Source organism: Lepisma saccharinum, chromosome 17 (genome assembly GCF_977018435.1).
Source record: "Lepisma saccharinum chromosome 17, izLepSacc3.1, whole genome shotgun sequence".
Lineage (NCBI taxonomy): Eukaryota > Metazoa > Arthropoda > Insecta > Zygentoma > Lepismatidae > Lepisma > Lepisma saccharinum.
This window is the reverse complement of record NC_139245.1, coordinates 8,322,935-8,349,124: the sequence shown is the minus strand read 5'-3', so window position 1 is coordinate 8,349,124 and position 26,190 is coordinate 8,322,935. Positions and strand designations below refer to the sequence as shown.

The 26,190-nt window shown below is 41.0% G+C and overlaps 1 protein-coding gene across 2 annotated transcripts in view; it reads right to left on the bottom strand.

Annotated features, from left to right (window-relative positions):
* chn (zinc finger transcriptional factor charlatan) overlaps positions 1-26,146 on the bottom strand; it is a 62,891-nt gene extending 36,745 nt beyond the window's left edge. The window contains exons 1-2 of one of the 2 annotated variants that reach the window (XM_083138888.1): positions 26,066-26,138; positions 3,741-3,845 (exon numbers count right to left, since the gene is read on the bottom strand). The gene's annotated coding sequence lies outside the window, so the exon portion shown is untranslated. Of the gene's footprint in view, positions 1-3,740; positions 3,846-26,065 lie in introns of both variants that reach the window. The other variant, XM_083138889.1, reaches the window with a different exon arrangement.
* Positions 26,147-26,190: the final 44 nt, after the last annotated feature.

The following is a 26,190-nucleotide window of genomic DNA, read 5'->3' as shown; positions in this document are numbered from 1 at the left end:
GTAACAAACGCAACGTTCGTAAGTAATATAAAGTGTTTCCTACAATGTGAATAGCGTTACCGGTAATTTCGGAAGGAACCTGGCTGATTTTTAGAAGTTACTTTATTATAATACTTTCACAAATCCTTTGTTCTTATTTTATGCCGGGTGTAAATGTTGACCCTTTCTGACGGCAGCCAAATAGCAACCTCTCTTCCACGTAGTACACCCTGCAGGCTAAAGAGGCTCTGGCTTCTGGACTCTCAGCCACTATAATCCTCTGTGAAGCTCGTGTTGTAAGTTTGTGACTGCCCCTTCATCCATCTCACCATCATTCATCTCCGTCGTCACGATTAGCCAAAAGTAGAAGAAAAGCGGCGTAAACTAAATCAATGAGGCCATACATATACAAGGGCGCCAGCATAATTTTTTCTCAGGAGGGCAGTTAAAAAACTTTTATTATTATTATTAGTAATAATAATAATAATAATAATACTGCTGTTATTGTGTTATTTTATTGTTATTATTATTATTACATTACTATTACTACTACTACTAATGTTTTTTATTACATACATTTGTAATTTCCATATTCTGTATATCTATATACAATTTGCATAAGTGTATACGTAACATTAATTCATGTAGTCAGTGGCGGTGATTGGGTCCCAAAACCGGGGGGGGGGGGGCAAGGTGCCAAAACTAGGGGGGCAAAGACAGTAGATAAGATTTAGGATAGTGCGGGACAAAAAGTGGCGAAAACTGGGGGGGAGGGCAACTGCTGCCCTAATCGCCGCCACTGCATGTAGTACAAAGAGCTGTTTTTATAGATAGATAATCCGTGTAAAATAGACTGTAAACTTAAATGTAACACTAATTCAAATAATAATTATAATAGTTGCTATAACTTAGGGCCTGTAAGTCATAGAAAACAATACTTTTTGTTATAAATTATCTCTACAATTTCACCATTCGTATTACATTAACTCTTTCGCCCCCTCTGCCCCCCAGCGGGCGCCCACGTCCATATAACCTTTATCCCCCCTCCCCGAAATGCCATTGTACATATATTATACGCACTACACTGAAACATCGCTTGCATCACTGGAGAGGTTTGCTTTTTTGTGTATCTTCCGAAAGGCAACCCTTTACACTCCGACATTTTAGATTGAATTATTTGGCCACACGAAGGCTCCCAGAGAGAATCCTGGCTGTACTTATGCTTCGGACTCTTTAAGCTTTGCCCTAAGAACTCAAGATGCGGGGAATGCTCTTCCTTTGCACCGCATCTTCCTTACGCAACAGCAAGTGTCCCTCACCCACACAAGCGTTCATTCTTATTCCCTGTTCCAGACCAACGCCCTCTTAGGAGACGTCCGATTCCAATTACGGAGTGGGTGGGGAGACGTGTGTGCTTATTGGTTGTCGAGATTTCAATGTGGCTTTACCTGTAGCGCCTTTGAATTTTGATAAGCACGTCTATTCTCTTATCACTGTCTCCATCTACATAAAGCCGTTGCTCTCAACCCTCTAAGTAATTCAACCACCATTCTTACCCCACACACTATTGTTGTGTAATCATTTATATGTATAGTGTTTCTATTTTGCAACCAGGTGCACCGAAAGGGGGGGGGTATGGAGGTGAGGCCCCCCCCCCATTTGGACGTCATTTTACTGAAGATTATAATTATTGTGAATCATTTTTCTGTTTATAATTGCACTTAAAATGTATTTTAAGCAGTTGTAACCCTACTTGAGAAATGTGCGCGTGTGCATATGTATACATGCATGCGTACAGACCCATATTACTTATGTGTTTGAGTACTTTATTGTTCGTTACGTTCCTTTTGTACCTTCATGTAATTGCGAAAATGAAGATGAATGATGAGGCGATAAGGTAGCAAGTAAACCTAGCCACTCCGCCATTGACGCTGGCATATACAGGGTGGGCACAAAGTCGCTTTCCTCAAATATTTGATTTCTTCATTTATTGGGGAAAGCGACTTTGTGCCCAACCTGAATTCCAAGAAACTAAAGATCACCAGAATATGATGATAAAAGAACTTGCCCTCAATTTTAATGTAAGCCTCAGCTTATTTTTATTTCCATGTTGTTTACCATGTCTCCTTGGGTCCAGCAGTTAGTTTTCTTTCCAATGTCAATTTTGTTTATTTTACGACTCTGGGATGAGTCGCAACCATGAAGATGAATGATGAACTGAGGAAAAACACAACCCATTCCCGACATGTTTCGGGATGGACTCCTAGCTACAAAATCATTCCAAAGCATGGGCAGTGTTATTCCCTGCCTTCAACAATGTAAGAGCGCGGGAAGATCCGAAGAATACGCTCGTCTGATTGGCTGTTTCGAGTGCATGCTGTGACGAGTAAGAAAGGCAACACTCTTAGGGACCATACACGTCGCCTATTTCCCCCATTGACACAACAGTCTACGTGAAAGGGGAGGGTTCGCGCTGGAAACTACAACTGCCCTAGTACTATAGTGACTGTTCATTGAGGGCAGAAGATCACTGCGAACCTGCCTTCGATTTGAGTTTTTCTTTTGTTTTGAATCCACATTATGCACAGATAGGCTAGTCGAGACTGGATCTACAGTTTAAAGTGGGGTCTGCTTCGTGTGTCTCGACCAGGTATCGAACCCAACACCCAGAATTACAGCGACGTTACCACTACGCCACTACGACCGGAAGAAATTCACCACAGAGAACATTGAAAAGCATATTATGGTTGTGGAGTGCTTCAAAATATGATAAAAGTTTTTGTATTGGACACGTTGTAGCCTATCTCTCTTTTACAATCAAAGAATAGAATTCATTGCACTGAAAACAGTGTCTTTTTTGTATACAAATTGCATCTAAAACTAGTTATTTCATAAAATTATTATTAATTAATAATTATACCCATTAACTTGTTACAAGCACTTAAAGTCCTACCTGGCTTCAAAATGGGGTATATGAAGTCCTAAATACCTCTTTTTAGTACCACAGAATCCGTTTCCTGATATTTTGAAGAACCCAACGAATTATTAGAAAGAAATCAAACACTTAAGAATGTAAAGCAATCTCCCCTGACCATTGAGTGAGTTTTTACTTGACTGTAAAACTAACTACACTGACGTACACAGGAGGAGCTGAGGGGGCTGCAGCCTCTTCCGAAATTTTGAAGAAATCATTATTTTCATGAAAGCAGTGAAGAACTCGTGAAAACCCAAATTTGTAAATGTAAACATCTTTAAAATAACCCTGATCAGTGGCGTGCTCAAGGGAGGGTTGGTTGGGGTTATAACCCCACCATTTGGCCCAGTATCCCTAAAAAAAATAACATCAAATGCAGGAAAGGATGGCAAAATAAGGTTTGACTACTAAAAAAAATGCATACCTAACCCCCTCCTTTCAAAAATCCTGGGCACGCCACTGACCCTGATTACAATTTTTGTTCCTGAACAACTTTCAAAACAAAGGTTAAAAATGGCAATTGCAAAAACGCAGCTACCTACGAAAAAATCTTGTGTGCACTAGTGAAGACATATCGACACATCACGTGTGCTGATTTCGACCCAAAACAAGATACAAGTTGATGGAATGAAATGCCACTGAAGTACGTACGGATGAGCCGTGTTGTATCTACTGCTGATTGCACTGATCGACCAAATTTTTATCATTTGTAGATCACAAGGCTTCTGTTAAGAATCCACAGAGTTACAAAATGATCCATGCATTAAAACTACACCGAATTCCTTACCTTCCGTAGCAATGGGATCGAATTCAATATTTTCCACTTCTGTCCAATCACAAGTATGCTTCCATGTCAATCTTTTCGGCCTGGCAATTTAATGAGCTGAGGTATCTGCAAGATACAAGGGAGTATATATGAAATATACCCTTTGCTCTTTTAAAATACATTAACGTTTTTCAGCAAAAGTAGTTTGTTTAAGTTCACTTTATGCTGAGATAGGCTAATTGGTACCGCAACTGTAGTTTATAGTGGGCTTTGAAGCACTGTGCAATGTTTCTCTAACAGGTATTGAGCCGGGAACTTGTTGATGACAATGTGACGGCATTGGGTAGGCCTGATTCAGCAATATTAATAAGCAGTAGTAATGTGGCCATAAATTTCGTAAAGGTGGAAATGGGAAAGTTCGTTCTTGTTCTGGACTTCCTAGTTCTATACATTTGCCATTCTTTTTGTCCAAAAACGAAAAAAAGTGATGCATTTCTTTTTCGGAAATCGGGAAATTGGCGAATCCGATCTATTTCTAATGAATTTGGATAATAAAGATTGAAATGTCTGATATTCAAGATTTGGACGTCGCATCCAGGAACCGAAATTCGGGCATCAGATAAAGGAATCTGGGTTGGGTTGGGATATTGTATCCAGGTTTCTAGTTCGGATATCGAATTCAGGATTCCAATTCGGATATCGTATCCAGGTTTTTCCAGTTTGGATATCGAATATGGGATTCAGTTCGGATACCCATTTCAGGTTTTCCAGTTCGGACATCGACCCCAGGGTTGGAATCCTGCTCAAATGGAGTGACAATTTCATTGGTGCAGGTAAGGAAGGAAGATAGCGAAGTTTTGGGGATAAAATATCTTGTTTGCCTCTCTGAAAAAAATCAGCGAAAAGCCTTGTTTTTTTTCTTTTTCTGGATAAAAAGAGGAAATCCTACCAACCCCTGGGGTGAAGGGATTAAATCCTGACGACGACTTTGATTAGGGGTTTAACAGTTGTTTGCTTTCAACGGTGTTCCGCTGGTGAAATTCCATTGAGACTGTTTACACACACGAAACGATTCATGCGCGAACTATAAGGTGGAATACGACAACACGCCTTGAACTGCGTGGTTATGCCTTTGCTGGTGCGTCTCTATGTTTCATTCACCTTCTGCAATACCAAACTATGTGATAACCACCAGGGATGCCCATATCCACATGCAGTACACATGGAGAATATTCCAATTTAGTTTAAGCCATTCAGTCAACAATCAAAGCGTAGTGAAGTCTTTCTTTAAGATTTTTCATATCTTATGCAACATATAGCACACCTGCCTTTCACCTCTGTCCCATATGCTTTCGACATAGTACAACATTTTTTAACACTTGTTAAACGTACTCAAGTAAAGTTAACTAAAAATTTCCAGTCTTTCAGAACATTTTTCACATTCTCCGTTTCATAAACCAACCATAGCTTTGAAATATTCTATACGTTACTTGCATGAGAATAAGCGTTAATTGTTTACACGAAGAAGGGTGGTCGTGGCCGACTCTCGATCTTGCCACCACAAGTTTCCGGGTTCGAGTCCCGGCGTTGTTATGGGTGTTCTTCGTGAGTGCCCTCTCGTCAATTTAATCTAATCATAACTCATCCTCATGTCGCGATCAGCCAAAAGTAGAAGAAAAGCGATACAAAATAACGAAACTAAAAATACGAAAAACGAGTTCCCCGTGAGTTTACATAACAATCACATATTGAAAAATGAGTACGTTTAAGAGTTTCCCAATATTAATTCTGATTTTTGATATTACGCACAATATAATTATATCGGTATATATAATAACAGAGATTATTGATATGTTGTTTTCAATATACATGTATTTCCATCAGTCATTAACTTTTAAAGCATTGAACGTTATTGCACTGAAAGACGTAACTTAGAAACACTTTAGATAAAGCAGATTATGCCTAACCATTATTCCAACTTATAGCTCAAAAGTAGATCAATAACATTTTCATAAGAATTATAGTTTATGTGTGTAAAGTGGACCGTCGCGAAAGCAACCCGTTTGGTTTGCGATTGGAATGAAGGAAAATCCTCTCGAAAATAGTCCAATAGATTGCCAACAGATGGAAGCACTACGTGATTTGGTTATCAGGAGAGTTGGCGATTCTACCGACGGTAACGGAAGAAATTAAGTTGAGTTATAAAAAAAATATTGGAGAAAGGCAAAGTATTGCTAACTTATAACCAAATAAAATGTCTCACTGTAAGGATGTGATTTCTACCTCTGTTCCAAGTATAGAAACACGAAAATGACGTTAAAATTGCAGGATTCCTTTTGCCCCTTATAGGTTCGCAGCCTAGCAGCACAGTAAAGTTCGATGGGTTGCAGGGTGTTCAGGATATGATGCGAATTTGAAGTGAATACCTCTTCTAAATATGAACGGTGAGCTTTTTTTTCTTTATCTGCATTGTTCGGTTGAGAACACGTAAAGCATGTGGTGGTCACTTCGGCATTTAAAACCCGCAGGAGACTTTTCAATTTTATATTCTGGAGCACAACTGTAAGCCTTTTGAATATTTTTTTCTTCTCGTGTTGGATATTTCTGGGTTGCAGTACTTTTATAGTTCGAACAGTAGGAAAAATATAGGTCTATTTCGTGATATTTTGCATGTTCCTTGTTTTAGAAGTATTCGATATCAGATCAGTAGCATCTACGTTTTTCTACGTCATTCAGTAACCTCGCCTTGAGAGCCTTGTAAAAATCGAGACAGAAATCTGGAAAAATCCACACGAGACCGAGAATTAGTGTTCGTGTCTCTTTGTCTCGTTCGAATGATATTTGAAAAAAAAAAGGCATCTACACTATATTTAATTCGCCATGCGGTATCTTCAGATAACGAGATACCTACAAGATTATTTGAAAATAAGTCACATTGTGTTTATAGTAATTATTAGAATGTCAATGAATTAATAGCAGTTGTGAGCCTGTGCATTGTGATGCACGTTAAAACTGTTATTTTCTAGGGATCGTAGCGTCACTCACGACGAGGTGTCAGACAGAAAAGCATTAAGATCCTTACACGTTTATACGGTATATATTTCGAGACGAGACTTGCTATCGCGACTGATTGATCGATTTGGTTTATTTTACTTCACTTTTATGCCAGGAAGATGTGGAGGAGTAAAATTGATGAAAGGACACTCGCAAAGAACACGCATGCCCAGGCCGGTATTCGAACCCGGTATGCCTGGCATCGTAGCACGATCTGCTAACTACTCCGCTACTCGGCTAGGAGACGAGAACGAGGCAAGTACTTACAACTCTCTTCCAAGTCTCGTCTCGTCTCGTCTTGAAACTCAGAAATTTGGCATGTCCGAACGTGTTCGGAAAATGTACAGTAAGTAATCTTTCTAATGTGATCAGAACGAATGTGAACATTGAAAAAAGATCCTCAATATGCGCGACGGCTGAGAAGTTAGACAAACGTGTCAGATTACCAAGTTCAAAATTCCAGGGAACATTTACTCAGTGCGAGCTGCGTCCCCCGCTAAAGCAATCCGGCATGTAGCAAATATTTCGCTCTCGCGTGTCAATATTTAAACTGACCATTTTAAGAAACTTTCGCCTGCTTCAGACAATGCAAGACGCGCATGCCCGGACATCGCCGAGCCAAGGAAAAGACGTAGTCGGGTTCGGCATCTGTGCCGTTCCGCCCGATGTAAATATTAGAGAGGAGGACGATCGTGCATGCCCACACCACGGTTCCACTCGAGTACATTTCGAACAAACATGGTTTTTGTCTTGCTACACCTGTCACCTCTGCGACGTGCGCCAATAAGGATTACGATATGCGCTGACGTCAAGAACCCCCTCATCTCCACCCGGGTCCCCGGTATTGATTCCAGGGCTGGGCTCGGGCAAGGCTGAAAACACCCACCCCCCCTTTTCCACCCACCCACCCACCCACTCAAACCGTCCGAAGGCTCCTCCACCCAACGTTGTCCCACTCACACCCACATCAGCCCACCCTACTTCGATCAATACCTCCATCCTCTTGCCCTAGCCTCCTCCCCTCCCGGCTTTCACCCTTCCTTTATTTCTCGCTTCCCTTCATCTTCCAGTACACCCAAGTCATGTCCATTTGCTTTCCGTGTGTGGGGTAGCCGGCTTGGATCCGAGATAAGGCAAGGAGAATTCTAAAGCCACTTTTTTTTTCCCGTTTCTATTCCTCCCCTTTCTTTCAGAGTCTCGCCGTTGTCAAAACAACTGTTCGTGCTGCGAACATTTAAAAATCAGTTTTCCTAAGACAGATTCCGATAAGTAAAACAAGTTCGGTAACGTTCGGAAATCGGCGAACGGTGAAATTGTTTACGAGTTGCGAGTCGGAAAACAACCGAACGCGTTTCTGGTAGCGCGGGTCAGCTGGTGATGTTCCCAGAAGGGAATTTTCCCAGGAACGGCGAATTTTGGAGCCAAAATTTACCGGAAAGGGGAAAACATGTAAAACTGCTATTTCTAACTCCTGCTTGTCTCTTGTTTCCCCGCTTCCACTGGAAATACAGTCTTTTGTTTCAACTCGAACTCAGCTGATCGTAATTGAGCTAAAAAGTGTCATAACTTTCTAGTTAAAAGTTTAATTGACAATAAAGACTGGCGAAAAAAAAATGTTGTTTTGGTTTATTTTATTTCACTTTTTTGCCACTTTTGGCTAACCGCGGAGATAAAGATGAAATGTTATATGATGAAATTGATAAACAGACACTCACAAAGAACACTCATGTCCAGATCGGGATTCTAATCCGGGACCCCTGGCGTCGTAGCGCGCTGTGAAAACCATTACGCAACGGAGGTCGGCTGTTGTAAATGTCTATAAGTGCTAACACGCACTGTATCGCGAAACATCCCCTTGAAATCATTCACAAAGGCGTAATGTGTTAAATTTGCCTTTACAACCCGCCTAAACGTACTAACACCCTCCTAGATAGAAACTTCTGCATACATCCTGCAATTAGTGACCACTTATTTTCTATTTTGTTGTTAGGGAACAGGGAATCTTAAGGTCTGAAAGGGAATTTTTAGGCATCCTGCATGGAAATTTTCCTCTGGGCCTGGAACATCACTGGAATCAGTGCGGGGTGGTGAAAGGTGAAACTACCGTGAAACGCAACACAGGGACACGGGGTATGGAAAGAGCGCGAGAGGATTTAGCACGAAAAGAATAAAAGCGAAATCAACGAGCACGAAACGGAATAAGAGCGAAAGGAATCAGCGCAAACTGAATTAAGCGAACAAGAAACAACCGCAAAACGGATCAAATTCGAAACTGGACAATACTTTATGAGTAAAGGTTCATACAGAAGTGAGAAAGCGTGGTCTTACGACAAAAATGTTACAGCTCGCCCTCCACGAGTGTTTGAATCTTCGAATTGTGATAAGGATAACATGCCTACAGGCCACGGACCCTATATCTCGCAGACAACTTTGAAACTGATTACAAGTAACCTCTCCAGTCTGGCTTGTGATAAGGGGATGCAAGGGCGTCCAAAAGGGGACCAGGGGGAAGACCCCTGGAAAGTGATCATCAGTCGAAAATGTTCGTTTTCACATGGTTCAATCACAGCACGATGCGTAGTTATTATGAGGAAGGTGAATAGGAGGGGGTGGGGGGCAGTTGCCCTCACACTTTTCCACATTTTGCTAACGCGCTATGCACTCTTTATGCTAAGCATTGTCTAGCAAGAGAAAATAAACTGTTCTTACCCCCCATCCCAAACCCCCGATTTTGGCACCCAATCCCCGCTACTATGAGGAAGTGATAATCATAAATAAGAACGATACAGATTTCACCTCAAGAAGGTTAAAAGTTCAATTGCAGCCTCTGTTTAGCGGTGCCACTGTTTTGGAAAAATCTTCCGGTCTCCCATGAGGTAAAGTGAATAAGTGAATAACGTCCAACTCTAACTGTAAAGCCCCTATCACACGGAACTGGATTTCTAGTAGGAATGACCTAGTTGGCGCTGAACTAACTTTCTAGGTAGCAATCATGGCCGTCTGGCTGACTGCTTGACTGGTTTGGAGGAATAGGACATGTTCTAATTGCTACTTGCTTTCCTCGACTGGATTCTGTGGAACAGCCAATCAGAGCAAAGTTTCGCCATGTGAGGATAATCTGTGAGTGTGCAAAGGAGCGCTTTTGTCTGTGGTTTCCGAGTGTTACTCTAGCAATGTATAACGTGTACAGCATGAAGGCGCGTTGAGTTACAGCATCTATGCTGAGTGCACGGTATTTACTGAAACAACTAAAATATTCTTCCATACGTGTACAGTAAACGTTGTAAAGTATGTATTTAAGCAGCGCCATTGCTTTGTACCTAATAACGTTTTATACGAAACGTTATTCCTCTCGGTTAAATAGTTATCGGCTTTTAAAAATGTGAAGTGATACATTGTTTACATCTCACGCGGCCGCCATTACAACTTCTATCGTACGGGAACAAAAATCTATCGACAAGTACGCTGATAAGTATCTTATGAGGCGAAAACTAGCAAATTGGTAGCCAGTCCAGCGCCAACTAGGGCATACCTACTGGAAATCCAGTTCCGTGTGATGCGGGCTTATGATACGATAAAGCGCCCTTCTCCTCTCAATCCGGTTGTTTGAATTATACTTTCGTGGACAGTTAAACCTGTTCCACTATTGAGTTAATCTAGACAACAGCAAAGCAAACCACACGAAGATTAACGTCAATGCACTAGACCGAATTCTAAGCATATGTAATTTTTCAGATTTTGAAATATTAAGAGGTTCTTCGAGAGGAGAGGAATCGTCTGGATTAGGCCAAACATCCAGTCCAGCTTTAATAAGAGTACTGGATGCCTGTACTCGTCTGGGACTCCTCATTCTTCAGGGGCGTACTAACGACAGCCGCCCATCTACTCACAGCACGCACCTAAAAAGTTTTATTACTTTAAGTGAGTTGGCTAATTGCTTGCTTTAAAGACATTATACATTGTACCCACGTACAATATTGTGCATGACTGTTCCATAGCATTGAACACAAACTTAATAATTTATTTACTCGTCCGTCTGTAGCCTATATTCCTTGTCTAAAAGAAAATATTGTTTCCAGCAGGCAAAAGTCCAAGTGTAACTACAGTTTCCTCTTGTTCAACATTCCAAGACTTGTTACAGTAGTGAAGTTATACTTCTCTCTAAATGTTGTTCGATCCTCCCCGGAAAAAAAAATCCTGGTTACGTGCCAGCTGTTAGAATATATTCTCAATGCAGCTCTCCATTTTAAGCATTCTCAGTTGAAGATGACTTGCGTAGATGATACAATTTTCCGGGTTCGAACTATAGGAGAAAAGAATGACAAGGCCTGTTATTTCGGCGAGAATCCATCGGTATTTCATCACCTGCGTGTCTTCTGAATCATTTAGATACATGAAGCTGTCGTCGGGCTTTGTCATCTCGTATTTGACGCAAGCACGCAACTTTTACCACGCAACTACTACGGTTGATATTCTAAAAACCTGTACGTAGTAGACACAGGGTATAGTGATCTCTCTTTCGTCTCGAGTTGTAAATGTCGAGTTGATCTCGTCTCGTCATGAAATTCAACGACATATACAGAGTGTCACTGCAGAAACTTGTTCAGCGTGTAGAGGTCATTAAGACAAGAAACATTTTAAAATATATTATTATATCTGATGCCTTTTTGCCGACGCTATGCACAATTACCACTAACGACTTAATTATTTTTTTAATATATTTACTACGAGTATAAGCAAAATATATGACATATCTGTATAAAATCAAGTAGACATCCGTTTTATATGTCTGAAGAATTTGCATAGTAAAGTAAGTTTGGTTTAGGTATTTTTTTCAAATATCATACCGAAGTCTCGTTCTCGATATCAATTCTCGACGTCTCGTTCTTGCCTCGTTTTTTAGAAGGATGTTCTGATACTATACCTAATCGCAACTTTCCTCATATTTCTGAAGGTATGCCACTAATCGAACTCGCTGCTGTGCTCTGTTTAAAATTAGTATGATGCAATCGGGATTACTTACACCAGAAGAACTAAAATCGCTTAGCTTAATCAATACATTTTAGAATCCTTATTTGCACCCTCGAGACAGGGCTGAGGGCTACGGCGTAAGCAAACGACTATCCCTCAAGTCTTTACTACGAAGGGTTCCGGGTTTGTCCCGGTGGGAACTACTTGAAAAGAAGTGGCGTGTTCTAGTCTAGAAAGCTAAACAACAGCGACGATGGGACACGTTGCGCTAGCCATGCGCCATCCAATGGAAAACCACTTGGTCCAGAGACAATTTTATGGAGTTGCAATGACTGGCAACTCAAAGTCATGAGTAGGGCTCGAAAGTTGAAGACTTATAAATCGCCAAAAAAAAAGTCCTAAAAATGTCAAAAAGGACCTAAAAACGGAAAAGGGCGTATAAATATGATCCAAATTAATTAATAACTTCAGTTTTAATTACATATTTAATGAATATGCGCGGCACCTCCTTATCTGACTTGAGATCTTTGCAGGCACTGGTCGTAGACACCGTGCTGAAAGCTTCAAAACAAGAGAAAGTTGCCACTGCGATCTTCCAGACAAGTTACGCTTAAAGGACCTTGTACCGTACCTGCTTCAGTCGTCCAAAAATGTTTTTCTCTCGTTTCAGGGATGGCTTAAATGTGTATGTGTGTGTGTATATATATATATATATATATATATATATATATATATATATCCTTACTACAGAAAGGATGTTTAAGAGGTGATGAACTGATGATGATTCGAATTGAGAATGGGCAGTAATAACGCAGTCGAAAGAAGGTGAAGTTGCAAAAAAAGCCGTTAAGACCTAAAAAAGGCTAAAAAAGGACCAATAAGCCAAAAAACGCCGAAAAGGGCAAAAAAGGACAAATAAAACCCACCTTTTTCTGGCCTACAATGACCCAAAATGAACATATATTATGAAGGGCCTCGTCTTCGGACACTAGGAAAAAAAAAGGATTTTTCCTCAACTTCCAAGCCCTAGTCATGAGACAATGAGAGAAATAATCTACCAAATGGCTGTAAATGATAACGCCAGAACCAAACTATGTTATTCTTGAAAATAACACCATCATTACTTTATATGTCATTTAAAACGTGTGAAAATCCATAAACACTTTTTTACCCTTACAATAAAGAAGCACAAGGCCTCTCCGATGGGGTAGTAACTCTCTGACTTGTAATCAAGAGATCCCGGCATACCATGTGAATGCGGAGGAGGTCTGTGCGTCCTTTGGAGAAGAGGAAAGATGAACACAAGCAGCACACGCGCAAAGGCGGAATGAATCTCACAGAATTCAGTTGAGCAACGTAACAGTGCTACACAAAGAACAACATTGGAAACTAAGGACAAATAAAGTAGTCATTGCATTGGCGCAAACCCCTGTAAGTCATCCCAGTGTAGAATTTAAGCAAATATGGTCCCCTCTCCTCAGAAAATAGCACAAGTGGAGCAAAAATTAGTGCAGAATTCCGGAGAACGCCGTCGTGGAGTAGTTGGGATTTGTATAGAATCAGAGGTCTGTTGTAGGTTTCATTCCCTGCACTGGCAAAAAGAAATTTGTTCACCAGGAGATGAGAGAGGAGAAAATGTAGGCCTATTCAAATTCAGAAATATTTTATGAGTAAAAAAGTACTAAAACCATGCGTAGACTAAGAAGTAAGTGTTATTTCAGTGAAAATATTGGAACATGCACACTTTGGGAACCACTGCACTAGACAATACAGCGTTATTAAAAAAGAATGGTACAAAAGTAAGGTTACTCTATTTTTAAGTGAAAAGAGATGCAAAAGCAATTGTGGTGGGAAAGAAGAAAGGAAGGTTGTAAATTTATAGCCTGTGGTTGTAGTTGACGTAAAATCGGCTAGAGGCGCTACTTGTTGTTGATAGGTAAAATGGCAACAACGAATATAGAGCAAGTGCAAGCATATTGCGTAATGGAATTTGCACGAACAGGGGCAGTTGTTACAGTTCAGAGACACTTTCGTGCGAAATTCAAGAAAAGACACTGTGTACGTTCCTCCATTACCACAGGACCTGGATAATTTATAGCAGCGCATCTCTCATGCAGTGGAGCTGATGACCGAGGATATGTTGGAACGCGTCTGGCAAGAAATGGATTATCGTTTTGACATCTGCCGTGTTACCCAGAGTGCTCATATCCAACATTTGTAATTGCCCAGGTAAATTTACAACCTTCGTCTTCTTCATTCTCACTAGAATTATCTTTTCACTTAAAAATAAATGAACTTTACTTTTGTACCATTCTTTTTTAATAACCCTGTATATAATGTCGATTAACATTACATGCTGATGTAGAACCATTGTCACTAGCATTCAGAGAATGAAGAGATTTCGGATTCGGTCACGGGTGGAGGAACATTGCGTAGTGGTTTGGATTCCACTTTGAAGTGTTGGTCCAGTCCCAAGTAGACTATCGGGGCATAAAAAGTGGACTTAACTAACTTTGACAGATAAAAGAACTCAAATCCCAGCCTGGCGTAATGACAAGTTATACTCTATGTTCGTTCAAACGAAATTTCAGATGTAGGAGTGCAAAACGAAGAGCATTAGCTAGAGTAGAACACCTTGCAGTAATTTTGCACAGAAGTGTCTAGGAATTTTCGCAGCGACACGCAGGAAATACCGAACACATATACAACTTAGCAATTACCCGCAAGGAGTCACTGGTGGGCCAAAATTATGAAGGGAAAATGCAAATCGAAGAAAAGTGGATAAGTTTGAACACGTAAACGGCCACAGCCTGCCTCTTCCTATGCCCATACCCACTCACATGTCCCTGATACCAAGTCGTTCCTCTCACCCACGGTCCTCATGCTTGGGCCCTACAGCATTGATTTTTATCCCCTCCCCCCATCCCCGCTATTCTCTCCCCCCAGCGCAACCCCTCTGCCTCAGAGCAGGACGATCTATTCAGCTCAAATATGGAAAAGGAGTATGAGAGAGAGAGAGGAGGGGAGGGGGTCAGGAAGGGGGTGGTGGGTGGATCTGGTTGTGCGAGGCTCGGATCGGTCCACTACTACGGTTCCGTGTGGACAGAAGAGATAGAGCGAAGGAACAGGGTAAAAGAAAAAACAGGGCTTCCATTCGTAATGGAAATGAAGCAAAAAAGGGGGCGGATTGGGGTGGGGTGGAAGGGGAGGGGGTAGATTCGGGAAGAAATGAAAAAGAAAGGCGAGCAGGGGATATACGCGTTCTGGATGGGAGGCTACGGGTGGAAGCGGGCAAAATGACGTCTAGAGGAGGTGGGGGGGAGGGAAGGAAAAAAAACAGCGGCATGAAGACAATAGTGGATGCCACCAGACGAGTCATACAACGAGTGCTGGAGGAAATTCGTTCCCGGGGAGGAAGACTTCAGGGAAAGGGGAGAGACAGAAAAAAACTGACGCAAAAAGTGAAGAAAAACTTGAAACGGGGGAGGGGGAGGCGAGGCAAGACATCAAATTGGAAGATACTTGCAAAGGGGTTGACTGGCTGGTGGCGAGGCCCATGTTCATTTGCGCTTCGGGAATGCAGACCTTTCCTTATCCGATCGCGCTAGTTAAGATGAGTAAAAAAAAGGGTTGAGGTGTTGACAGCGTTTGTCACAGAATCGCTACACGAAGGTTCCTGGTTCCACACATCTGCCACCTTGCAATTAGTTAAGCCTCGGTGATCCTTTCGGGATATCTTGCAGGTTCCAATGCCGACCCAAAGAAGGCTGCAGCATTTGGGCATCACCGTTGTTATAACCCTTTTGACCGACGGAGACAACAGCTTTTCACTTACATCATAAAAATTTACTACGTGATTTACTTAATACTACACAGAGACGGGGAGATGAGTGGAAAAATCCGGAGTTGATTTCTTCAGAACTGTAACCATTTGGCTGTCAATGTAATGAAATGATGTGTTTTCAGGGTCATGGGTGATGCAAAAACTAAGATGGCGGTCAAAATTCAATATGGCTCCCGCCGTGATACCCAAATTTACATTATTTCTCATATTTGATTGATTTTGTCTGCTCGTGTTTCTCGCAATGCGCAAATTACCCAAAGATCGTGTTTTTGTGCTACAGTATTGGTGGAAACGCAATAAAAACACAGCATTGGTGATAGCAGACTTTGATCACAAATTTCCTGGTGTTCAACAGCCGTCACGTCAAACGATAGGGAATTTGAAAACACGATTTGAGATCGATGAAGATCGTCATTTATATTCCAACATCAGTGTCTAAACGATGTGAATTGTGTATCACGAAACAGGGTCACCATTTTGAACAAACTTTGTAAAGAAATTAGTAATGTAAGATTTTGAGTAAAGAAACGAGCAATGTACATTTTTGGGCAAAGCGAAATTTATCTCACTTTGTATATAATGAATAGCTAATCCTGTAGTTTACTGCCGTAGCCACACAAACCTTCTATCTGCCCCTAGGCTGAACAAGATCAATCCAATCTTGACCATTTTTACCAACTTCCTTCACACCCTTTTCAATATTGTCATTCCATTTGGTGCTGCTCGTTGTCCATCAACTTGTCCATCCTGTAACCTTGTCTTTTCTCTCCCATGAGTGCTACACGACTAACCCCAAAGTGTTCTTGATTTACCGTAATTATTGTAATAATACCAAGAGATGTATACTGATCATTTTTGTTTATTTATATTCAAACAGTATTAAAAGTGTCCTCCCGACGCCGAGCCCCCATTGAAAGTCTATACCCCCCTCTGGAATGCTACATGAGACAGTCTGCTAACCAGAGGAAGTAAAGATGAAATCCATGCATGTTTTAGAGAAGTTAACGAAGGTTTCTGTTCTCTCTGTGGCTGCAGACAGGCCCTTCCATGCTGGATTTGCGATCCTGGTAAAATTTAAACAAAACTATAATTTGCGAACTTTATTTTGCAGTTATCGTGACTTTGCTGGCTGTGGTTGCAAAGGATTTCGGATTTGCTTATTTGCAAACACTAAAAATGGGAGATATACATTGAATGTAATACAATGGTAGCAGTTATAAACAGGAAACCATATTTGTTTCCTTTCCCCGTGGTTGTTCAGGTTAACAACTGAAGAAATGACATTGAAACCCTTCATACAAACGATTCGAAATGAGACTAACGATAATTGACGAATTTTCGATTTTCTATCTGGAATAGAATTGGTTGCGTACAGAACTATGACAGTTGTACCTCAGAAATACTGACATTCAAAATACAAATGCGGTGAACTACCAATAAGAATAGTATGAAAATGAATACCTTCTAAGACACTACAGTCGTGAGTAGTAATTATTTTTTTACACGAGGAAAAAGGGGATGACTTCTTGATGTCTGAGCCTCCCTTAGCACACAGGAAACCGCGTTCTTGTAGGCAAAGGAGGCTCTAAGCGCCTGTGACGTACGTGTTCTGTGTCTTGATCATGTGTTTGTGATCGTCCTTTCATCCTCATCGTCACGATTTGCCAGAAGTGGAAAGAAAAAAACACTTAAACCAACTATCAAGAAGCAAGACCATTATAGAGGGGTTAAGCCGAATGGTTTCCGTTTAGGGTGCCAATGTAACACACATGACGGGAAAACTATCTCCCAAAATGCCTTACCTGTGTTTCCGTTATTAAAACGAAGAAAGAATTATTGTAGTGTGAAATAACTTTCAGCGTAACGATGCAGGTGAAAGAAGACTGTGAAGACTGAAAGAAGATTGTGAGATGATACAAGACGAGATCTAGCAAAGTGTTGCGAATAAGGATGCCTGCCTCATCTCTCGTTCTCGGTATTGGCCTCGATTACATTTCTAAAAACCACCTCGATTTCCTTTCGTGTGTCGAAACGTAAGCTCATCAGATGCCCGTTTTACTTTGCAATTAAGTTAATGAACCACGTTTGAATAACTGTTGATTCAGGCAACATTTTCACATTTACTTGAAGTCTCGAAAAAGACAAAACTTTCGGAGACAGTCAGGGGTCTGAATTCATTCTTTTTTTCACTCATCCCTATTATTTACTTGTGTGTTAGTTTTGTAATAAATTGGTTAATATGACACTGAATACTGATACACGTGGCTGCCGAGTCAACGTGCAGAGCCATTCGCAAAAGTAATGCCATCTTGTGGTTGAGATTCAAATTATCTCCCGTGAGAACCTGTCGTTAATATCAGACAATGGACAAAAACTACAGTTGGAGTAATGGGGTTCGGCTCGGTATGTAGATTTTCAAGAAAAACGCCAACCAATGTGAAACCTGGAAGATGCCATTGTTGCTCAAGTGGATTCAAATATATTTAAGATTCATGGCAGCTCAGCTAGAGTGGAGATCGTTATCAGAGGTATTCAATAAAAAAAATTGCTGTCAGAGGAAAAGGCAACACGTATGAAAGCGCTACCTATCCAACCATGGGTCGTGCCGGTAAAGAGGCACGCTGACGAACAAAAACTGGCGACAGAGGAAGGCACGAACGGGCAGAAGGGGCGACAAAATTCGATAAGGTCAGAAATGAATATGTACTGGACACATTCAGAACAATGCGTAGACCCAAAAGGTTGCAAAGACAACCGCTACGAATGTATGGATCTGTCATACGCAGGAATGAGGTCCGCATTGTGGAGTAAGTAATGGAAATAGATGAGGATAAAAAAGTTGGAATACCTTCTACCTGCACATAAAAAAGTAGTTACGGAAGCCCTGAAAGCAATACATCTGACACCTGAGACGACCAATAAGAGGCAAATTGGAGCATAAAAACTAGAAAGGGTGTCCTCAAGGAAAAAAGTGGGGACAAAAACCATTCAGATGATTTGGTTATTTTACATTGTCTACGATAAGGTTAACCGCGAGGCAATTGGGAATGGCTTATTCAGGAAGATGAAACGATAAGCCACCATGATTCGAACCCGGCGCTGCTGGGACTGCAGATGGCATGTGGCAGGTTTGGAAATTATTCAAGATCCTTCCTCACACACACATAACGAACGTCCCAGACGTAGCTCTAGTAGATGATTGACCAATAGGACAGCTGTGACGATAGAGATGGGTGATTTATGAAATTAAGAGAGAGAGAGTATATACATATACCAGATTCGACCCCAAAATCTGTTTCTAGGATGCTGCAAAAAAAAAAAAACTGGTACCCACCTCACTTTGGTCTTCAAGGGAGAGAATCAGATATGGTAAATCTTCAGCTATGGAAAGGGTGTGAATATTACATGAAAATAAAATAAAATAATTAAGGCATATATACATACATACATATACATATATATATATATATATAATTTTCCTTCACATAGAAGAGGTAATTGTGGTGCAAGAATTTTGCATGAGAGTCCTAGTACACTAACCCTACACTGCCTCTTTCAGGCTCCGGTCTCACTATATGAACCCTTTCATTTCCAAAAGAGAAACGTTTGGTGTTACCCACACTTTTTGAATCAGAATGCAATACTCACATTGCGAAAGAAAGAAAGAAAAATCAACATGTTATGTTGGAAACAGTTCATATTTAATCATATCCGATTTGAATCTGCAACTTCTAACTGCACCTCCGCAATTGGAATTTTGTAAATATTAAAATTTGAATGAATAACATTCTTCACATAGTCTTGACGAGACGAAATTTCGTTCCTTCAGGATAATTTAAAGTTTTAGTAAAATCCGATTACTTTCTGAGTGACGTAGTTTTTAATAAAGGAGTAAATGAGAAAGTTCTCTCTCTCTAAAAAAAAAAAGAATTGTGTTGAAGACGTGCTTCCTTTACCTTCGACCTTTGGTATGTAAATATCATATGTTGTTTCCTTTCTATTATTCTGTGGAAATCGCGACTATGAGGACGAATGGTTGGGAGATATTGATGAAGACACATTTACAAAGCAACGTTCATGCCAATGGCAGGACTCGAACTCACAACTTTTGGTGGCGAGATAATGAGTCGGCCACTCAACAAGGCCTATGCAAATAGTCTTTGTTTAGATGTATCGTCATTATCGATCGCAATACGGCATCAGCATTACAGCCTTAAATGTATTGAATAGGCGAATCTAACCAATGCCTTCTTATAACAAGGCCGGTGCATATATCTATTTTTATATGCAACGTCATCATAGTTAGAGCATGGACGGCAAAACCGATATCAACACCGCAGTCGCAAATGAGTGTTGAATAGACAGAAAATTACATTATTTGAGTGCTGAATCCCTAGTATTGGTATCGTAAAGGTGTAATAATCGAAATATGGTGATATCGTGTTATGACCCACTGCCTCTACCGGAAACTGACAATACGAAAGCTCTTATGTCTTTCACGCTCAGAAACTGCTGAACACAACTGCAGATATTGCTCTAACCAAATGAACAGTTCCTTCTCCCACCACTTTTTTTTTTTGTTTGCCTATAGAAAGAATAGAATGACAGTTTACAAACGCCTACGGCTAAAGCGACCTCGGTGACACTTCATCCAACTTCGACCTGTCCTTTCCTTCGTCCAAGGCCATTGTAAGACACGTGGCGCGGGTGAACCATTTCTGACACAGATCCAGCAGAAGCGTCGCTTACCTCATCCCTTTATCTCGGGTAGTGACAGGATAGGCTGATAGCACCTGGAGACAGATGGCGTGGTTCTTAGTTAAATACAAGTGACAAGTGATGTACATTCTTACAGCTGGTTGGAAATATCTTAATTTATGAACCAAAGTGATAATTAATTGGTAGATGTTAGGGATTATCTCTCCCACCACCCATAATCACCCCTTTAGTCCTTCTTCTTGCAATGCCAGTGATAATTCATAGCACGTTTTCCAAACTACAACTTATGAGAACCTAAACAATGTATTCTCTGGGATGTACATTGCTCAGTGGTTCGGATCCCACTTTAAACTGTAGATCCAGTCCCGATTAGCCTATCTGTGCATAAAAGTAGACTTAAAACACAAACAAACAAACGGAGGTGGGTTGGGTATAATAATATCAGCCTACCCTCCAAGGTCGCCCGCATTTTTTTTCTCAGGGGGGGGGGTGGCATAATAAGATTTCATATATTGCCCTTCAGTCATAGTAACTTATATTTCACTTTCATTATTGTAATTATTATTATTTTACAATTAATTAAATCAAGAAGACTTAGGTGGGCAGGCCATGTGGCACGAATGGGAGAGGAAAGAAGAGTTTACAGGATTCTTGTTGGGAAACCTGATGGTAAGAGACGAAGATGAAGGGATAAGCTTGAGATGGACCTAAAGGAAATCGGTAAGGATGGAAAAGATTGGATCGATCTGGCCCAGGACAGGGACAGATGGAAGACTTGTGTTGCTGCAGTCATTAACCTTCGAGTTTAAGAAGGCTAGAGAGTTAGTTAAATCACGAAATTGAAATTAACTTGAAAACATGATGAATAAATTCTCTCGGGCTATCGACCAAGTCAATTCTCACGTCACTCTCATCTTCGAGGTAGAAGTTCTGATGATGAAAGTGACGTTACCACTCGAAAGCTTGGGATTGACCTGGTCGACATCTCGAGAGAATTCAATTCATCATTCGTTGCCAGTAAGCTTCGTGGGCGCCTTTCCTACCCTCCATTCCACACGTGATAATGTTTTAGAGTAATTTACAGTGGAGCACTGGCATACGCAGAGGGGAGGACTGATGGGGCTACAACCTCTCCCGAATTTTCGAGAAAAATCAAAATTTTCAAATAAAAATACTAACGAACTCGGGGAAAACCCAAAGTAGCAAATGAAAACTACCATTTTTGACTTTGAACAACTTTCAAAATGAAGGTTAAAAATGGCAATTACGAAATGTTTTATTGCATATTCCAACCCCCAAGAACGCAACTACATAATATCCACGTTTACAATTCCATTCAGGGCCTCCCCATGACGCAATGGTAGCGTCGTCGCCTTGTAATCAAGGGGTCCCGGGTTCGATACCCGGTGGAAGCACATAGTGGTTCGGATTCCACTTTAAACTGTAGGTCCAGTCCCGATTAGCTTTACTGTGCACAAAGTGGCAGTCCCGATTAGCTTTACTGTGCACAAAGTGGACTTAAAACACCAATTCAAACCAAACAATTCCATTCCTCTCAGAAAAAAATCAAGTGTACACTAGTGGAGTAGAGCAAGGATATATATATATACATATCCCTGAGATAGAAGTAAACAGAGATAGAGGAAAAGAAAAACAGATATACTCAGAAGGAGGAAGAAAGATTGAAAGAAAGTGACACGAATGCCACACAGAAACAGGAAGAAATTGGGACCCGTCAGAACATAGACTATGCGTGCCCGTCACACAATACGGGGACATACAAAATTGAGAACAGTTTCCTAATAAGAAAATAAATAAAATATCGTTATAAAATCTTCACTCAATTTCTAAACCCAATACTGTCATAGACTCCTTACCAACAGCTAAAACTATACTGTCTCCGAGGACAACAACACGACCCTATAGAAGCTTATATTGGGTTTAACTGATCGCACGAGCCGGCCCCCGTGGCGGAGTGGTTAGCACATCGCGCTACGACGCTAGGGGTCCCGGGTTCGAACCCTGGCCTGGGCATGGATGTTTGTGAGTGTCCATTCATCAATTTCATCATGTCATCACTCATCTCCATCTTCGTAAATTAGCCAAAAATGGCACAAAAAGCGAAGTAAAATAAAGCAAATAGTAAAAAAATACTCAATCAACTTTCTTGGTCAAGTTCAGCGCTTCATGTTCTCACGTCAGTGTCAAATGCATTCCTTCTTAACTTAGGCATGATAGGTTTAAGGCTCTTAGCATTAACAGACTGCAATATTTGTGACGTCACAAGTCGAAGGGCGTGGCGTTGGTTGAGTATCGTGCGACAAGTGAGACACGATTATATTCGTTGTGGATGCAGGAGACGCTATTCATAAAAAGTCTGTTTACGCCCACTTTATGCTCAGATAGACTAATCGGGACTGGGCCTACAGTTTAAAAGTGGAATCCGAACCACTGTGCAATGTGACTCCACCAGAGATCGAACTCGGGATTCCTTAATTACAAGGCCACAGCGTTACCACTGCGCCATCGGAAAGGTCAGAAGTGACTGAGCTTACAGAACGGAAGAACGAAAATTCTGCCCTCATCTTGACTAGAATGCAAGATCCGACGCCTCAGTAAAAAAAACTAAAAATCTAAGCTGGACATTTTTGGCTAAGTAAAGGGGGCAGGGTCCTGTTTTGGGCTCAAAACATTATGACCAAACAACGTAAAACGCATGTAAAATAAGCACTTTGAGTAATGGGTTGATGATCATATATTGATTACGAGTTTGGCTCGAAGTCTGTTGTTTGTCTGCTTCCCCAGCAATGTCTGATAAAAACTCGAGCTTCACCTTACCAAAGTTAAAGTTCACATCTGAGCTTTTGCTGATGTAGTAGCCACATCAGCTTTTCATCAAATGCAACGATAAGAAGGCTTAGCCTAATCCCAAAAGTCTATACTTGTATCGGCAGCTACGATGCTAAAAGGGACCTCCTGCCCTTTGGTCGAGTTGCGAAAAGCTTGAGCAAAGGGTTCGTTAGCCGGTTCTAAGAGGTTCGAGGCAGTGGGTGTGTGAAGATTAACTAAATTCCTAATTCCATCATAGAACACAAATAAGCAAAACCAGTGGCGACGATTAGGGGGAACGTGGAGGGTTATTGGCAGATGGGGGTGGTAGGGGTCATATCGTCACTAAAAAAAATAATAACGCCAAATGTTGCAAAATATGACAAAACAATAAAAGAGAAGATATCACCCTTCCCTTTTCGAAAATTCCGGGCACGCCACTAATTAATCCTTCATTAACACATTATGGGTTAATTTATGAGAGAATAATATTATCCCGGCTCGCTTTATCAATTTGATCCATTATCGATTATCCGGTCGCGGTTAGCCAAAACAAGCAGAAAGACAAGAAACAAAAAAAATACAAATGGAACCTTTTCGTCAATAAAAACTATTAAAAATGTAGTAATTTGGGCGAATGGAAACTGACCGACCAGTCTTCCTTACCTACACATACACGACCATGTTTTTTCTCTTCTTAAGCTTGTCGCACACTGAGACGCCGGAAACGCGGCAACAGAACTCAACAGGCCCGCTTCCGGCGCCTCAGTGGGCGATAACCTGCAGACTTCTGGCACGGAAATTCCGGCTTCCGTTTCGCGCTTTCCCTATAGTGGGCGTCACACCACTTGATTTCAATAGAAGCTGACGACAGGAGTTCTGTTGCCGGATTTTTCCGTGTTTCCCCGCGTCTCTGTGTGCGGGGTCCTTTATACCTTCTCCCCGCTTCAGTTCAGGCCTCCGTTGCGAAGTGGTTATCACAGCGTGCTATGACACCAGGAGTCCCGGGTTCGAATACACACCTGGGCATGAGTGTTCTGTGTGACTGTTCCTTCATCAATTTCATCATAGGACTCACCCTCATCTTCGCGATTAGCCAAAAGTATTAGAAAAGCGAACAAAAATAAACCACATCAATCAAATCTCCCCGCTTCAATTTTTTCTACGTTCCGCTACAGGTAAAACATTCGTGAAAGACGAACAACTTAACTATTATTCGTTAATGGACCATAAAGCAGCCGACTTGATGAAAAAAACAAAAACATACCAGGGTGTGGGGAGTATTGTACCACGATAGCAACGTCACTGATTTTGACACAGCAGTAATACTTGAAGCCGTTTATATGGTCTCAAATAAGTAAATCCAAGCTATAACTAACAACACAAACAAGGAGTAAGAATGAAACTTACCCATCTTTCTTGAAGATTTCCCCTCTTCTGGCAGTTCCTGTTACAATCTCCCTGCCTCTCCCTTAGTTTCTACCCTTCATTTATTCCCCCTCCTCCCTGTCCCCCTTGTCCTACACTCCCCCACCGTTCGTCCCTTCCCGTTTCCCGTATTTCTTTTTTTCCCTATCGCCAAACCCCACTTCTCTCCTGTCCCTCGTCTGGCTTCACCTAACCACCCCTCGAAGTCTCCCCTTCTCACTACCCTTCCCTTTGCTTGGGATATCCACCCTCTTAGATTCCCCCTTCCCAACCCTCCAAGAGGGTTGCTCTAAATGGGAGAAATTCAAATATTCCAGAATGAAGACCTTAAAATAAAACTAGAGAATAGATTCAACTAATATCTGCACTAATCAAGTCCTGATTATGTACTAATCTCCGATTTTTGCTTACCTGTGCTACAGGTAACAACGAGGCTCGAATCCCAAAGGCATGAATTGTATATACTTTCCTTTCAAATTATTTAATTGACGCCAACGTATGAAAGAAACATAAATTAGCCGATCTACCTCGTTACGAGATTGAATAATGTTACACAAGATTAAAATTAAGGAAGAGCCATTATGTCAGTACTCAGGAGTATGTATAATTCATGACAAATACAATCACAATCTCATACCACAATTAACTCGAATACGACGAAAAAAACAAATGAAAAGCGAGGGAAACTACTTCTTTGTATTGGTATGTCTGTTATTTTACGTCGCTTTTCTTCCAGTTTGGGCTAATCGCGACGATGAGGAATGGATGAAATTTATGAAGGCTCTCACAAAAAAACACCCGAGGCTCGAACCCAGCAACTTCGGTGACGAAATCGACCACTTTACCCGCTCGACAGCAGGGCCGGCAATAAAACTACTTATGCACTAATTACCACGCTTCTAAATTTTGCCGCAGCAGACAATAAATACATATTCGCTACAAGGATGAATATGCTTCGAAATCCGAACATTTCAGATAAATCTCCAAATTTAGTAATCATATCCAACAATTAAATGTTAAGATCAATACAATGCTACATATTTAACTGTAAAAGTACTTCTTTGTGACAGATTATTTTACTGTCATAAATAGCAAGTTGTTTTACTGCTACTATCACTACAAAATAATTAAAACTATAACATCTTTTTTAAAACTGCATGAATTGCCAAATACAGGTATTCGATAAATTTGCTTAAACCGGCGATTTGCTCAGTAATATGTCACCTTATCACGACATGACACGTTTTGGAGGGGGAAAGTCACACTACACCTGTGATAACAAGATCCCACCCCTAACTACTCAGCCAGCGCTTGTTTCTCAAAGTTCCGCCTACAGATCATGACGTCACCTAGCATATGACTGAAGAATGGGGCTCAAAAGACAGAACGAAGGGGTCGGTTTATTCCTGTGTCATCTTTGAATGTGATACTATTATAAACCGCTCGTTCAGCATAAATCATATTTTACATTACTTTAGTAAACATAGTAAATCAGACTTACCTCTTCGATGTACTCTCTCTCAGTTTTCAAGGCCACTGCAACAGAACCCTTGTGATTTTTCGCTCTCCCCGCAACAACGCCAGAAGGGAATTCAGCTGACTTCGTTCTACCTCAACAAAACGTCA